The sequence below is a fragment of the Pleurodeles waltl genome, chromosome 11 (assembly GCF_031143425.1).
Source record: "Pleurodeles waltl isolate 20211129_DDA chromosome 11, aPleWal1.hap1.20221129, whole genome shotgun sequence".
Lineage (NCBI taxonomy): Eukaryota > Metazoa > Chordata > Amphibia > Caudata > Salamandridae > Pleurodeles > Pleurodeles waltl.
Genome location: NC_090450.1, coordinates 708,077,504 through 708,090,858, shown reverse-complemented (window position 1 = coordinate 708,090,858; position 13,355 = coordinate 708,077,504). Strand labels below are relative to the sequence as shown.

The window sequence follows — 13,355 nt, the reverse complement described above, 5'->3', positions numbered from 1 at the left end:
GCAGTTTATTTGGGTGACACAGTACAAAAAGATCTTAGAGGCAATACTCCTTCTGGAGGTAAGTATTATACACAATATATACACTAGACACCAAAATAGGTAAGTAATTAGACATAGGATAGTGCAAACAATAGGAAATGCTACAGAATGCAATGGGAGAACATAGGTCTAGGGGCAGCACAAACCATATACTAAGAAAGTGGAATGCGAATCACAAATTCCCCCCTAGACAAGTGTAGTGTGTTTAGAATCGCTGGGAGAGTAAGAATACTGTAAAGGTAGTAAATTACCCCACCCCAGAGCCCAGAAAAGCAGGAGTAAAGTACTGTAAGTTTCCTTAGGACACACTACACCTCATGATTGAGTTTATTGCAAGAACCAACAGAGTCTGCAAGCAACAAACAGTGGATTTCTGGACCTGAAGACCTGCAAAAGAAGGAGACCAAGTCCAGAAGTCGAAAGAAGTTCCAGGAAGGACAGGAACCCCTGCCAACCCAGAAGAGGGTGCAAAAGGAGAGCCCCGGTTGGACAAAGACTGCAGAAATGCACCCTAGGAAGATGCCAGCGGGTTCCTGCATGATGCAAAGGATGTCCCACGTCGTGAAGTTGGATGCAGGTGAGTTTTGGCACTGGATTTCTCCAAAAAGCCTTGGTTCTGGCAAAGTTGTGTTTTGCGTCAACTAGGCACTATCTGGACCCAGGGGAGACCCGGGGGCCTCAACTCTGTGTGAGGCCCCCAGGTCTCACACAGTGCTGTGCACAGGTGCAACGCTCAACTCATTGAGTTGTTCTCCGGTGGCGTGGGACCTTCCTGTGTAGCGCTGCACAAACCGCATTTTGCACCTCCTTTGTCCCCATGTCCTGGGACTCCTGTGGATGCTATCTGGTGTCCTGAGGGCTTTCAGCACTTCAGAGAGCCCTCAGGACACCAGATAGCATCCACAGGAGTCCCAGGACATGGGGACAAAGGAGGTGCAAAATGTGGTTGGTGCAGCGCTACACAGGAAGGTCCCACGCCACCAGAGAACAACTCAGTGAGTTGAGCGTTGCAGGATAGAGTGCTGGAGACCTGGGCCAGGCTGTGCACAAAGGAATTTTGTAAATAGTGCACAGATGCCTCAGGAGGTGAAGAAGACGCAGCGCACAGGGGTACTATCGTTCTGGGGGAAGGCAAGGTCTTACCTCCTCTAAATTGCGAGAGCAGGACCTCAGGACAGTCTGTGTTGATGGGGTCCACCCTCTGTGTTCCAAGGAGCACGCTCATCGCTGTAAGAGGAGTCCAAGACAACCGGTCGTCGACTTAGGAGGTGCCTGCATGAGCAGGGGAGTGACTCTGTCACCCCACTGGAGATTTCTTTGGTCTTTCAGGTGCAGGGTGAAGACAGGGAGTCCTCAGAGTGTGCACACCATGGAAACTGTTGCAGTTGCTGGCTGAAGCTGAGGTTGCAGAAGAAAAGTATCCCTTGTGGATACTTTTTTGCTGTTATAGGAGTTCCTGGAGCAGGCTGCGGTTGATCCGAGGTCAGAGGATGAAGTAGTAGTTGCAGGGGATTCCTGCTGGAAACCTGCAAGTAGAATCTGAAGAGAACCCACAGGAGAGACGCTAAATAGCCCTGAGAGGGGGATTGGCTACCTTATCAGGTAAGGACCTATCAGGAGGGGTCTCTGATGTCACCTGCTGGCACAGGCCACTCAGAGCTCTCCAGAGTGCCCCCACACCTTGCAAAGCAAGATGGCTGAAGTCTGGGACACACTGGAGAACCTCTGGGTACCACCCCTAGGGTGGTTATGGACAGGAGAGTGGTCACTCCCCTTTCCTTTGTCCAGTTGCCAGAGCATGGGGACAAGGTGTCTCTGAACCGGTGTAGGCTGGTTTATGCAAGGAGGGCACCATCTATGCCCTTCAACGCATTTCCAGAGGCTGGGGGAGGCTACCCCTCCCCAGCCTGTAACACCTATTTCCAAAGGGAGAGGGTGTAACACCCTGCTCCCAGAGGAAATGCTTTGTTCTGCCTTCCTGGGACTGAGCTGCTCAGACCCCAGGAGGGCAGAACCCTGTCTGTGAGGTGGCAGCAGCTCTAGCTGCAGTGCAAGCCTCAGAGAGCTGATTTGGCAGTACTGGGGGTCTGTAGTGGAGAACCCAGGATGCATGGAATTGGCTCCCCAATACCAGATTTGGAATGGGGGGACAATTCCATGATCTTAGACGCCTTACATGGCCATATTCGGAGTTACCATTGTGAAGCTACATATATGTATTGACCAATATGTAGTGCACGCGTGTATTGGCGTCCCCGCACTCACAAAGTCCCGGGAATGGCCCTGAACTATGTGAGGACACCTTTGCTAGTGCCCTCACACTTAGTACCTTTGCACCTAACCTTCAGAAAGTGCAGGTTAGACATATAGGTGACTTATAAGTTACTTAAGTGCAGTGGAAATGGCTGTGAAATAGTGTGTGCACTATTTCACGCAGGCCGTGATGGCAGGCCTGTGGAAGGGTTTGTCTGAGCTCCTTATGGGTGGCAAAATAAATGCTCCAGCCCATAAGGATCTCCTGGAACCCTAATGCCCTGGGTACCTAGGTACCATATACTATGGACTTATAAGGGGGGTCCAGTGTGCCAATTGAAATTGGTAAATGAAGTCACTAGCCTATAGTGACAACTTTAAAGGCAGATAGAGCATAAGCACAGAGGTTCTGGTTAGCAAAGCCTCACTGACACAGTCAAGCACTACTGACAACACACACATTTGCAAACTATGAGCCCTGGGGTCCTGGCTAGCAGGATCCCAGTGAGACAGACAAAACACACTGACATATAGGTATTTATCTATGAGCACTGGGGTCCTGGCTAGCAGGATCCCAGTGACACAGTAAAAACACACTGACACACACTCACAAACAGGCCAAACGTAGGGGTAATCATGCTAGAAAGAGGCTACTTTCTCACAAGTGTAGTAGAGTGGAGTGGCATTGAGTGTTGTGGAGTGGTATAGAGGAGAGTCGGGTGGTATAGAGGGTGTTGCGCAGGGTGGTGTAGAGTGGTGTAGAGTGGAGTAGATTGTTGCAGAGTAGAGTGGCATAGAGCGGAGTAGTGAAATAGGGTGGGATGGCGTAGAGTGGAGTTGAGTGTTATAGAGTGGAGTGGCGTAGAGTGTCAGAGTGTAGTGGCATAGAGTGGCATGGAGTGGAGTGGCATAAAGTGGAGTACTAGAGTGGTGTAGAGTAGAGTAGTGGAGTGTAGTAGAGTGGAGTAGGGTGTCATAAAATAGAGTGGAGTAAAATGGCACAGAGTGGCGTAGAAGGATTTGTCGAGCATCGTAGAGTGGAGTAGTGCCATAGAGTGGAGTAGAGCTGGACTAGAGTTTAATGGAGTACAGCGTCATAGAGTGAAGTGTTGTGAGAGGGAGAACAGTAGTTTAGAGTGAAGTGGCGTAAAGTACAGTGGTGCACAGTAGATTGGAATAGAGTGCAATGGCTTAAAGTGCACTAGTTTTGAGGAAAGTGGTGTACAGTGGAGTGGCATAGAGTGCAGCGGCATAGAGTAGAGTGGCATGGAGTAGAGTGGTACAGAGTAGAGCAGAGTGCAATGGAGCAGCGTAGATTGCAGTGGCTTAGAGTGCAGTAGCGTACAGCAGAGTGGCATAAAGTAGAGTGGTGGAGAGTAGAGTGGGTTGGCAGAGCATCTACTGTAGTGGCGTAGTGTGCACTGGCATACAGTAGAGTGCTGCAGAGTGGAGTGGAGTGGCATAGAGTGCAGTCGCCTAGACTAGACTAGCCGCCTAGAGAACTGTGGCTTACAGGAGATTATTTCAGAATAGGGTGAAGTGGTACATGGTAAAGTGGAGTGGTGCAGGAGAGAAATCAGAGGTGTAGAGTAGATTGGTATAAAGTAGAGTAGTGTAGAGTTGCATAGAGTGCAGTGGCATGGAGGCAGTGGTGCAGAGTAGATTAGAGTGACGTAGAGCGCATTGGCATAGAGATGAGTTGTGCAGAGTGTGGTGCAGAGTAGCGTAGAATTCAATGGCAGAGAGTGCAATTACACAGAGTAGTGTCTTGGAGTGCAGTGTTGTAGACTGCATTGACATAGAGTGTAGTGGCATAAAGGAGAATGTTGCAGAGTAGAGTGCTGTAGAGAGCAGTGGCCTACAGTAGAGTGGTGCAGAGTAGAATAGAGTGGCAGATAGTGTAGTGACGTAGAGCGTAAAGGTGTAGAGTGGCACAGAGTGCAGTGGTGTAGAGTGCATTGCCGTAGAATGAATTGGCATAGACTGCACTGGCATAGAATCGAGTGTTGCAGAGTAAGTGCTGTGGAGAGCAGTGGCATACAGAACAGTGGTGAAGAGTAGAATAGAGTGGCGTAGAGTGCAGTGATAGAGTACAATGGTGTAGCGTGCCATAGCATGCAGTGGCGTAAAGTGCAGTGGCGTAGAGTGTTGCAGAGTAGAATATAGTGGCATACAGTGCAGTGGTGCAGAGTAGTTGGCATAGAGTGCAATGACATAGAGTGCATTGGTGTTAATTAAGGTGGTGTACAGTACATTGGGTAGAGTGCAGTGGTTTAGAGTAGAATGGCGCAGAGTGATGAAGAGTGGTGCAACATTGAGTAGAGTAGACTGGCATAAAATGCAGTGGTGTAAAGTGGATTGTTTCAGAGTTGTGCTGTAGAGTGAAGTGCTGCACTGTAGAATGGAGAGGTGCAGGGTAGAGTGGAGGGGTGCAGGGTAGAGTGGAGTGGCATAGAGTATTAGAATCAAGTGTAGTGGTGCAGAGAATAGTGAAGCGGCCTAGACTGAAGTGCAGTGATGTGTAGTAAAGAAGAGTGCATTGGCATAAGTAGAGCGGTGCAGAGTAGAGTACAGAGGTGTAGAGTGAAGTGGTGTAGAGGGCAGTGGCATAGAGTGCAGTGGTGCACAGTTGATTAGAGTGATGTAGGGTGCAGTGGTGTAGAGTGGCATAGAGAAGAGTGGTGCAGTGGCATAGATTGCAGTGCCATAGAGTTCAGTGGCACAGAGTAGAGTGGCACAGAGTTCAGTAGTGGGGAGGGCAGTGTTGCAGTGTAGAGTGTCATAGAGTGCAGTGGTGTAGAGTGGCTTAGAGGGCAGTGGCGTAGAGTGGTGCAGAGTAAAGTGACATAGAGAGCAGTGGTGAAGAGTACAGTGGGGCAGAGTGGAATAGAGTGACTGAGAGTACAGTGGCTTAGGGTGCAGTGACATAGAGTGCAGTGGCACAAAATGTAGTGGCATACTTTAGAATGTTGCAGAGTAGTGTGTAGTGGCATACAGTGCAGTGGCGTAGAATGTATTGGCTTTGAGTAAAGTGGTGTAGAGGTCATCAGCGTAGACTGCAGTGGTGTACAGAGGAGTAGTGTAAAGTGGAATAGTGCAGAGTGGAATGCAATGGCATAGTGTGCAGGGCCATAGAGTCGATTGTTTCAGAGTAGAGTGAAGAGGTGTAGAGTACAGTGGCATAGAGTAGAGTGCTTTTGAGTGCAGTACCGTACGGTGCTGCGGTATAAATTAGAGTGGCTTAGCATGGATTGGCATAGTGTGCAGGGTTGTAGAGTGGAGCTATGCAGAGGGAAGTGGTGCAGGGTACAGTGCAGTGGCGTGGAGTGATGCAGCGTAGAATAGTGTAGAGGCTTAAAGTGCATTGGCATACAATGGCATGGAGGAGAGTGGTGCAGAATAAACTTTAGTGGCATAGAGTGGTGTAGAGTTCAGTGGCAAAGAGTGCTGTGTTGCAGAGTATACTGCTGTAGAGTACAGTGGTGAATATTTTAGTGTGTAGAGTGCATTGGCACAGAGTGCAGTGGAGTAGAGTGGTGCAGAGTAAAATCACATAAAGTACAGTGGTGCAGAGTAGAACAGAATGGCATAGAGTGCAGTGGTGTATATAACAATGGTATAGAGTAAACTGGCGTAGAGTGTTACAGAGCTGAGTATAGTGGCGTAGGATGCAGTGGTGCAGAGTAGACTGGCATAGAGGGCAGTGCATTGAGTGCATTTATTTTGAGTAAAAGTGGTGTAAAGTGCACTGGCATAGAATGGAGTGGGTAAAGTAGACTACAGAGGCTTAGAGTAGAGTGGTGTAGAGTAGAATAGAGTGGTACAGAGTGGGGTGGTGCAGTACAGATGGCAGTGGTGTAGAGTGGAGTGGCACAGAGTAGATTGTTTCAGAGTAGAGTGAAGTGGCATAGAGTGGAATGATGCACGGTAGAGTGGAGTGGTGCAGGGTAGAGTGAAGTGACATAGAATGCAGTGGTGTAGAATGCAGTGGTGCAGAATAAATTAGAGTGGCATAGATTGGATGGCATAGAGTGAACTATCGTAGAGTGAAGTGGTACAGAGTAGAGTGCAGCGGGATAGATTGCAGGGTTGCAGAGTAAAGTGGCATGAGTGGCATAGAGTGTAATGGAGTTGAGTGGAATGGTATAGAGTGCAGTGGTGAAGAGTGCAGTCATGTATAGTATAGTAGGGTAGAGTTTATTGACGGAGAGTGATGCAGAGTAGAGGGGCATATACTCAAGTGGCATAGAGTGAAATGGTGCAGAGTAGAGTGCAGTGATGCAGTGTGGAGTGGCGTAGAGAGGAGTGGGGTAGTGTGAATGGTACAGAGTAGAGTGCAGTGGTGTGGAGTGGTGCAGAGTGGAGTAGAGTAGGGTAAATTCAAGTATTCAATGATTGTTAATGTGCTGCAATTACAGGCAACACATCTTCAATTGAAAGGACCATTACATGTGAACAGACATACAGTTTTACTCATAAGAGTATGCAGCACACAAACTATAATTTTTGAAAATGTCACCACCTAGGACCAGATGTATCATTTGTTTAAATTTCGATTACCTAATTGTGATTCCCTGCGAATCACAATTAGGTAATTTCTATTCTAATGTTTGAAACTCATGGAATTTTATTTTGCATTTCCTAATAGGTCGCAAATCAACCTACCTCATTAATATTCATGAGGTAGGTCGCAATTAGCGACCCATTGGGAAACGCTAAAATCACAAGGGTGGTGGCCTGCTGGGCTCAGCAGACCACTGTGATTGCTTTTAAACAAAGCAATCTTTTTTTTTTATTCTCCCGTTTTCCTTAAAAGAAAATGGGATATGTTTAAAAAAGAAAAATGGAAAGTTTTCTTTTAATTTTTTATGAGAAGGTAGTGGTCCGTGGGATCATTGCCTGCTTTTAAAAAAACATTTTTGCTACCATTATCAAAGGGAAAGGGGTCCCTTTGGGACCCCTTCCTGTTTGCGAATGGGTTACCACCTACTTGAGGTAGGTGGTTAAATGAAAATGTTTTGCAACCTCCTTTCGGTCTCAAACTATTCCTACATATTGTTGCGATTCGGTATTGGGAAGGGACGCCCTGAACACACCCCTTACTAATACCGAATCGGTATGTATGCACGATTCCAAATTGCGATTCAGTAACATGTTACCGAAGTGCAAAATGGAATTAATACATACCAAAATGATACATATGGCCCCTAATGTAATGATTTGTTTCAATGGTATAAAATATTTGTTTCCAACACACTTCAGAATTACCCCCAGTAGCCAGCATAATTGTCACATAAATCCTCTCACTTTGGAGTCAGAGAAACAAAGTAAACATCAAGCACCCTCGAACAAGAGAACCTAACATTTGACCTCTGTCTTTGAATGCACATCAAACATGTCAAAATAAGAACAAGATTTAAAGGCCGGTTTACAGAAAGGGAGCACTTGGAAGGATGCGGTAAATAAGGTTCGGCAAAGGAAGGACAAACTCAAGCTGGACAGCCTAAAACAAATAAAGGCAGCAAATAGAAAGCATGAAAATATGTGTTACAAACCAAAAAGAGAATGGTAAGCCATGGGTAGAATGCATTCCCAGGGAAGCTTTCTGAATAACCTCAGTATGTCATTAGCAAATCAGACAGCTGTGCTGTCTGGTAGGCTTCGACCTAAAAATCGTTTGAAATGGAGTCAGAGTCTTGGAGGAGCTGGCTTTTATGACAAGAGCAACCTGAGAGGCACTGTGCCCTCAGCCTTGACTAACCTCTACTCCCTCACACAAGAACACAAAAACAAAACAGAAGCTTGCTGAGGCTGCCATGATGTCCTGGAAGGTTTTCACACCCCTTAATATACATCAGCTGCTTACAAATTCACAAGATGAGCTACAAACCTCTAAGAGTAGCGGTTTCCAGCTCGCTTTGCCTGCCACAGTGTGATATCGGCAACTCACTGAGTGAATATGTGAAGAAAGACAATACTGTTTTACACACAGTGGAACCATGTGAGTTGGCAGGCCTGCACAGGTGACTCCTCTGGCCTTTGCTGGCATTTATCTAAAAATACTTTTCACTTTGAGACTAGTGATTTCTATTCACCCTTTCATAGTGACCCTTTATATCTCACAAAGTGGTGGTGGCTGAAAAGGCAGGACAGGTTGAAGGTCTCAAAGTGAAATCAGACAACTTGTCAGCTTCACTGTTTGTTAAAGCTGCCAAATGCCTCCTTTGCAAGGTGCAGCTTTACTACTGCACATTTCTTTTAACAGGCAACGGTAATGCCTCAACTCCCTCAGTGTAACAGTCTCTTGGCTGAAAATCTAGGAATGTCTAGTGTTGTCTCACATGACCTAGTGCTAAGGCGCTTGACAGCAAATGGGCCCACCCTGGCAGTAGAGATCGTCATGGCTATAGCTAGAAGGGCCCAAAAAGTAGAGTTCAGATGAAAGCTTACACCATAGATCCTGGAATGTTCAAAGAGGTAGCACCTGGGAACCCAGTACGTTTTCAGCTGTGATATTCCAAGCACAGTTTGAGAGCACAACTCCCCTTGCTCGATTGGTGGGTTCTGTGTTGCCTGGGAAATCAGTCGTGGTACCTAGGTGCCCATGGGATCCAGAGCCTGACCCTCACTTGCCAGAGTAACTTGTTCCCTTAGGGCAGGAATACTCAAAGTACAGCCCGCGGGCCTCATGCTGCCCCTCTGACCTTTACATGCGGCCCCTGGGGCAACAGGAGCACTGGGCAGCTGTTTGCTCGGCTCCGCACTAACAAAAATATTAAATACACACACAATAAATACACACACGATCATTTATTTCAAACTTAATTGGTGTTAAAGAAAGGAAGTTCCCTAGGGACTCCTGCATTTAACTTTAGAAACGCCTTCATTTTTAAAGACATCTTGCCGCATAAGTGAAGATAGTCGCTTCAAAATTAAAAAAGTGTATTTAGTTAACATGCAGAACCTTTTTGTCTTACTACAATTTATTTTATCAGTGCATTGAGATGTATTCATTTAAAAGTGATAGTTTTCAAACATAAATTTGGAAACATTAATTATTTCCCTTACCCTGAGAACACCACCAATAGTAAATTAAAGAGGCAAGTCACTTGGTATGTGCACTTTATGGGTGGCCTGGGTCCCTATCATACATAAACAACATTATAGTTTATTAAATCAAAATTAGAAGCAGGTTTTGTGCAGCGCACACCATGAGTCATGTATTTCAAGGTCATCTTAAATGTGATAATGCAGAAAATGGGGTAAAGTGACACTAAACAATTGCCTAGGATCACACAATTTGGAAAAGTGGGTAAACCTGGATTAATTCCAGGTTTTCTGGTTTCCCATTGTTTATTTCAGCCACTAGATGTATAGCCTTTGCTTCCCCTACACCTACCTTGCCACCATTCCCCCTAGCCACCCCACCCGACCACCACTGCCCTGACATCAAGGCGGCCCCCAGGCATGTCACAGACCAAACTTTTTGGCCCCTGGGAAAATGTTTGCGAGTACCCATGCCTTAGGGCCTCATTCCTACTACAGTTTTGTCAGGAACACTTCATTGGTATTCCTGCAACCAAAATTGTCAATGCCACAGGTATCAGTAATATCGGGATATAGGAATACCATATTATGAGTTGTCTTCACAGGGCATTTGAAATGGGGGAATCAACACATTACTTTACCGTAATCTTCGTTATCACCAGCTTTAAGCTGAAGAAATATCCATGGAGAGGGAAATGTGAAAACAATATTGGGAAATTATTGCTGTAATTCCCAATTCAGCCGAAAAGTCTGTTTGCAGTCGAATTAGAAGGCACAGGTTGCTGGTGGCCAATGTAGAAAGCACTACCATATATGGTCAGATGGGATATAAAGGTACTTTCAGATGTGGTTTCTATGACGCTGCCAGTTCTTAATACCTGCATGGCCATGAACAGCCGTAGGGAGTGAACATGGAATACCTACATAATGGCAGTTGCAGGCTCAATATTCATGGAGCAACTTTTTAAAACCTCTGAGGGTAATACACAATAAATGTTACTTCTGTAAGAGGCTAAAGATTTTGGATCACATGTACAAAAGCTTTTATTGGTCACAAATGGCGAATTGGGCCTTTTGTGACTGTTAAATAGCCTTTCACATATATAAACCCTGTTTTGCGAGTTGGTAACCTATTACTGAATCACAAAATAGGGTTTGCGAGTCAGTTTTAGGAAGGAGCATGTTAAGGGCACCCCTTCCTAACAGCAAGTCACACGGGGATGTATGAATGTTTTACGGCTGGAATGCCAATTTAAAATTGGTAGTAACCCATTGGCAAATGGGAATGACTCCCCAGTTGACCCTTTCCCCTTTGTGAATGTGGGAGCCAATATTTATCCAGATCAGGCAGTGGTCCCACTGGTACTACCTACTCTTTAAAAACAACCTTTTCATTTTGAAATGTATCCTTTTTTCCTTTAAGGAAAAGGGGTTGCATTAAAAAAATGCTTTATTTAAAAAGCAATCACAGACTTGGTGGTCTGCTGACCCCAGCAGGCCACCATCCCTGTGAGTGCAGGCCATTCCCACTGGGTCGCACATTGCGACCTGCCTCATGAATATTGATGAGGCAGGTCCATTTGTGACCCACTGGGAATCGCAAACAGTGTCTGAGACATTGTTGTACATCACAGTTTGCGACTTCCTAATTGAGTCGCAAAAAGTTGCAATTAGGAAGTTGCAAACCAATTTCTGCATACATGTGCCCCCAAGTTATTTAAAAAAAAAAAACATTTTAACTTCTCTTCCCTCACGCCATCTTTGTTCCCCTTGATTATTATGCCAGCATATTTAGGCGGTATGCTCTATGTGCCTTTTCTATTGTGTCAAAGCAAAAAAACATAAATAGAGCAGCAGCGATTCCTTAATGAGGACAAAAGGGCTTCGCCCACTCTCTCTCAGTCCTGCATTATCATTAAAAAGTGCAGAGGCTGATAAAAGACTGAAGACTGAATGGGCGTCTTTACTGTTTAATGGTAACTATCCAGTGTAGCCAATCTGATCGACTCCACTGCGCATGTGTGGTTTTTTTTGTAAGGATGAAACTTGTTTAACCCTTCAAGCCCTAATGCAAGGCATAAGTGCATGCACTGCCAAAGCACAGCACTTTAAGACCCTACTCCGGTTTTCTTCTCTGGCTGTCAGATTCCTTCTGACAACAGTGTGTTTTGGATACCAAGGCGGTAGCCTCATTACTCCATATACATTTTGGACTTGTTAAAAAAACATTGCTGTATTGTTTGCTTATTGATCTGTGACTCTTTGTCACATTTGAAGTTGATTCGCATGGACCCCTCCGGGCAGAGGGCTAATAAGCCTGGTCTGAGTCCATAGGAGGGTCAAGGGTCCAACCTGCCTGTCATTTCGCCCTTTTTTCCTATGTCACAGGCTGGGTGGGGTAAGATTTCAATGGTCCCACCCACAGCCTTTCCAATCTTTTAGCTAAATGAGGGCAGAACTAGCGAATCTGACACTACCCCTGCCTGTGACATATGGAGATGGCAGGAGGGAATAAGAGACAATTCCAGTGTTGCCATTGGTCTTGTCTTCTGCCAGAGAATTAGACCAATAACAGCAGGGTGCAGACAGGTTGATTGATTGCAGCATCAAGCTGCTGCATGCCTGCTATGCAGCGGTGTCCGAGGGCTCCTGTCCGAGCTCATCATGGCATGAAGTGGAAGCATTTAAGCAGGGGGTGCACTCCGTATGCCATGCTCATGCCGGGAACCGGATGGCGGGAGGGGGAATCGCGGGGCCCCTGGGGGCCCCTGCAGTGCCCATGCCAATGGCATGGGCACTGCAGGGGCCCCCGTAAGAGGGCCCCAAAATGTATTTCACTGTCTGCATAGCAGACAGTGAAATACGCGACGGGTGCAGTAGCACCCGTCGCACCTTCCCACTCCGCCGGCTCGATTACGAGCCGGCTTCATGGTGGGAAGGTCGTTTTCCCCTGGGCTGGTGGGCGGCCTTTCGGCGGCCGCCCGCCAGCCCAGGGGAAAACTCTGAATACCCGCCGCGGTCTTCCGACCGCGGTGCGGTATTCACGACGCGCAACTTTGGCGGGCGGCCATACCGCACCGCGGTCTGAAGACCGCGGCCGGCATTCCAAGTTTTCCCCTGGGCTGGCGGGCGGCCGCCTAAAGGCCGCCCGCCAGCCCAGGGGAAAACGACCTTCCCACCATGAAGCCGGCTCGTAATCGAGCCGGCGGAGTGGGAAGGTGCGACGGGTGCTACTGCACCCGTCGCGTATTTCACTGTCTGCTATGCAGACAGTGAAATACAAGCGGGGCCCTCTTACGGGGGCCCCTGCAGTGCCCATGCCATTGGCATGGGCACTGCAGGGGCCCCCAGGGGCCCCGCGACTCCCCCTCCCGCCATCCGGTTCCCAGCGGGAGAACCGCCAGGAACTGGATGGCGGGAGGGGGAGTCGGAATCCCCAAGCCGGCGCAGCAAGCTGCGCCGGCTTGGAGGATTCCTTGGGGGCAGCGGGAAACCGGCGGGAGACCGCCGGTTTCCCTTCTCTGACCGCGGCTAAGCCGCCGCGGTCAGAATGCCCCGCGGGGCACCGCCGGCCTGTCGGCGGTGCCACCGCGTCCCGCGGCCCTGGCGGTTACAAACCGCCAGGGTCGTAATGAGGGCCTTAGTCTGGATTCCTGGTGAGCGAATAGGGGGGGACTCACGGAGGTGATAGAGGGAATACATAAATTACACATTTTGCTAGCGAGGAATGTTTGTCTGTTCTATAAAAGAAAACACCCCTTTTAGGGCCCTGGTGAATTGCCTACATACATTTTAATGAACCTAGCTGCATTCTACTTTATATTGCTGGCAAACGAAAGTAGTGTGCACCAAAATAAAACCCTGCAATGTGCTTCCCTTATATTCATCTCCCCAGCTAGGAATAGCAACCCATGAGTTAGCCCCCAACCACAGGGCATGGAGGATGGGCAAATCTATATAAAGGGGAAGTTTCCTCATTACAGATGCAAGAATGGACATAGACAGTTGTAAGACAG

General features: G+C 47.4%; 1 protein-coding gene and 1 long non-coding RNA gene across 2 annotated transcripts in view; one reads left to right on the top strand and one right to left on the bottom strand.

The window, feature by feature from the left end:
- Window positions 1-13,355, top strand: part of LOC138266025 (uncharacterized) — a 341,072-nt gene that overhangs the window by 276,624 nt on the left and 51,093 nt on the right. The gene's annotated exons all lie outside the window — the stretch shown is intronic.
- Window positions 1-13,355, bottom strand: part of LOC138266026 (uncharacterized) — a 199,164-nt gene that overhangs the window by 176,262 nt on the left and 9,547 nt on the right. The window lies entirely within an intron of this gene.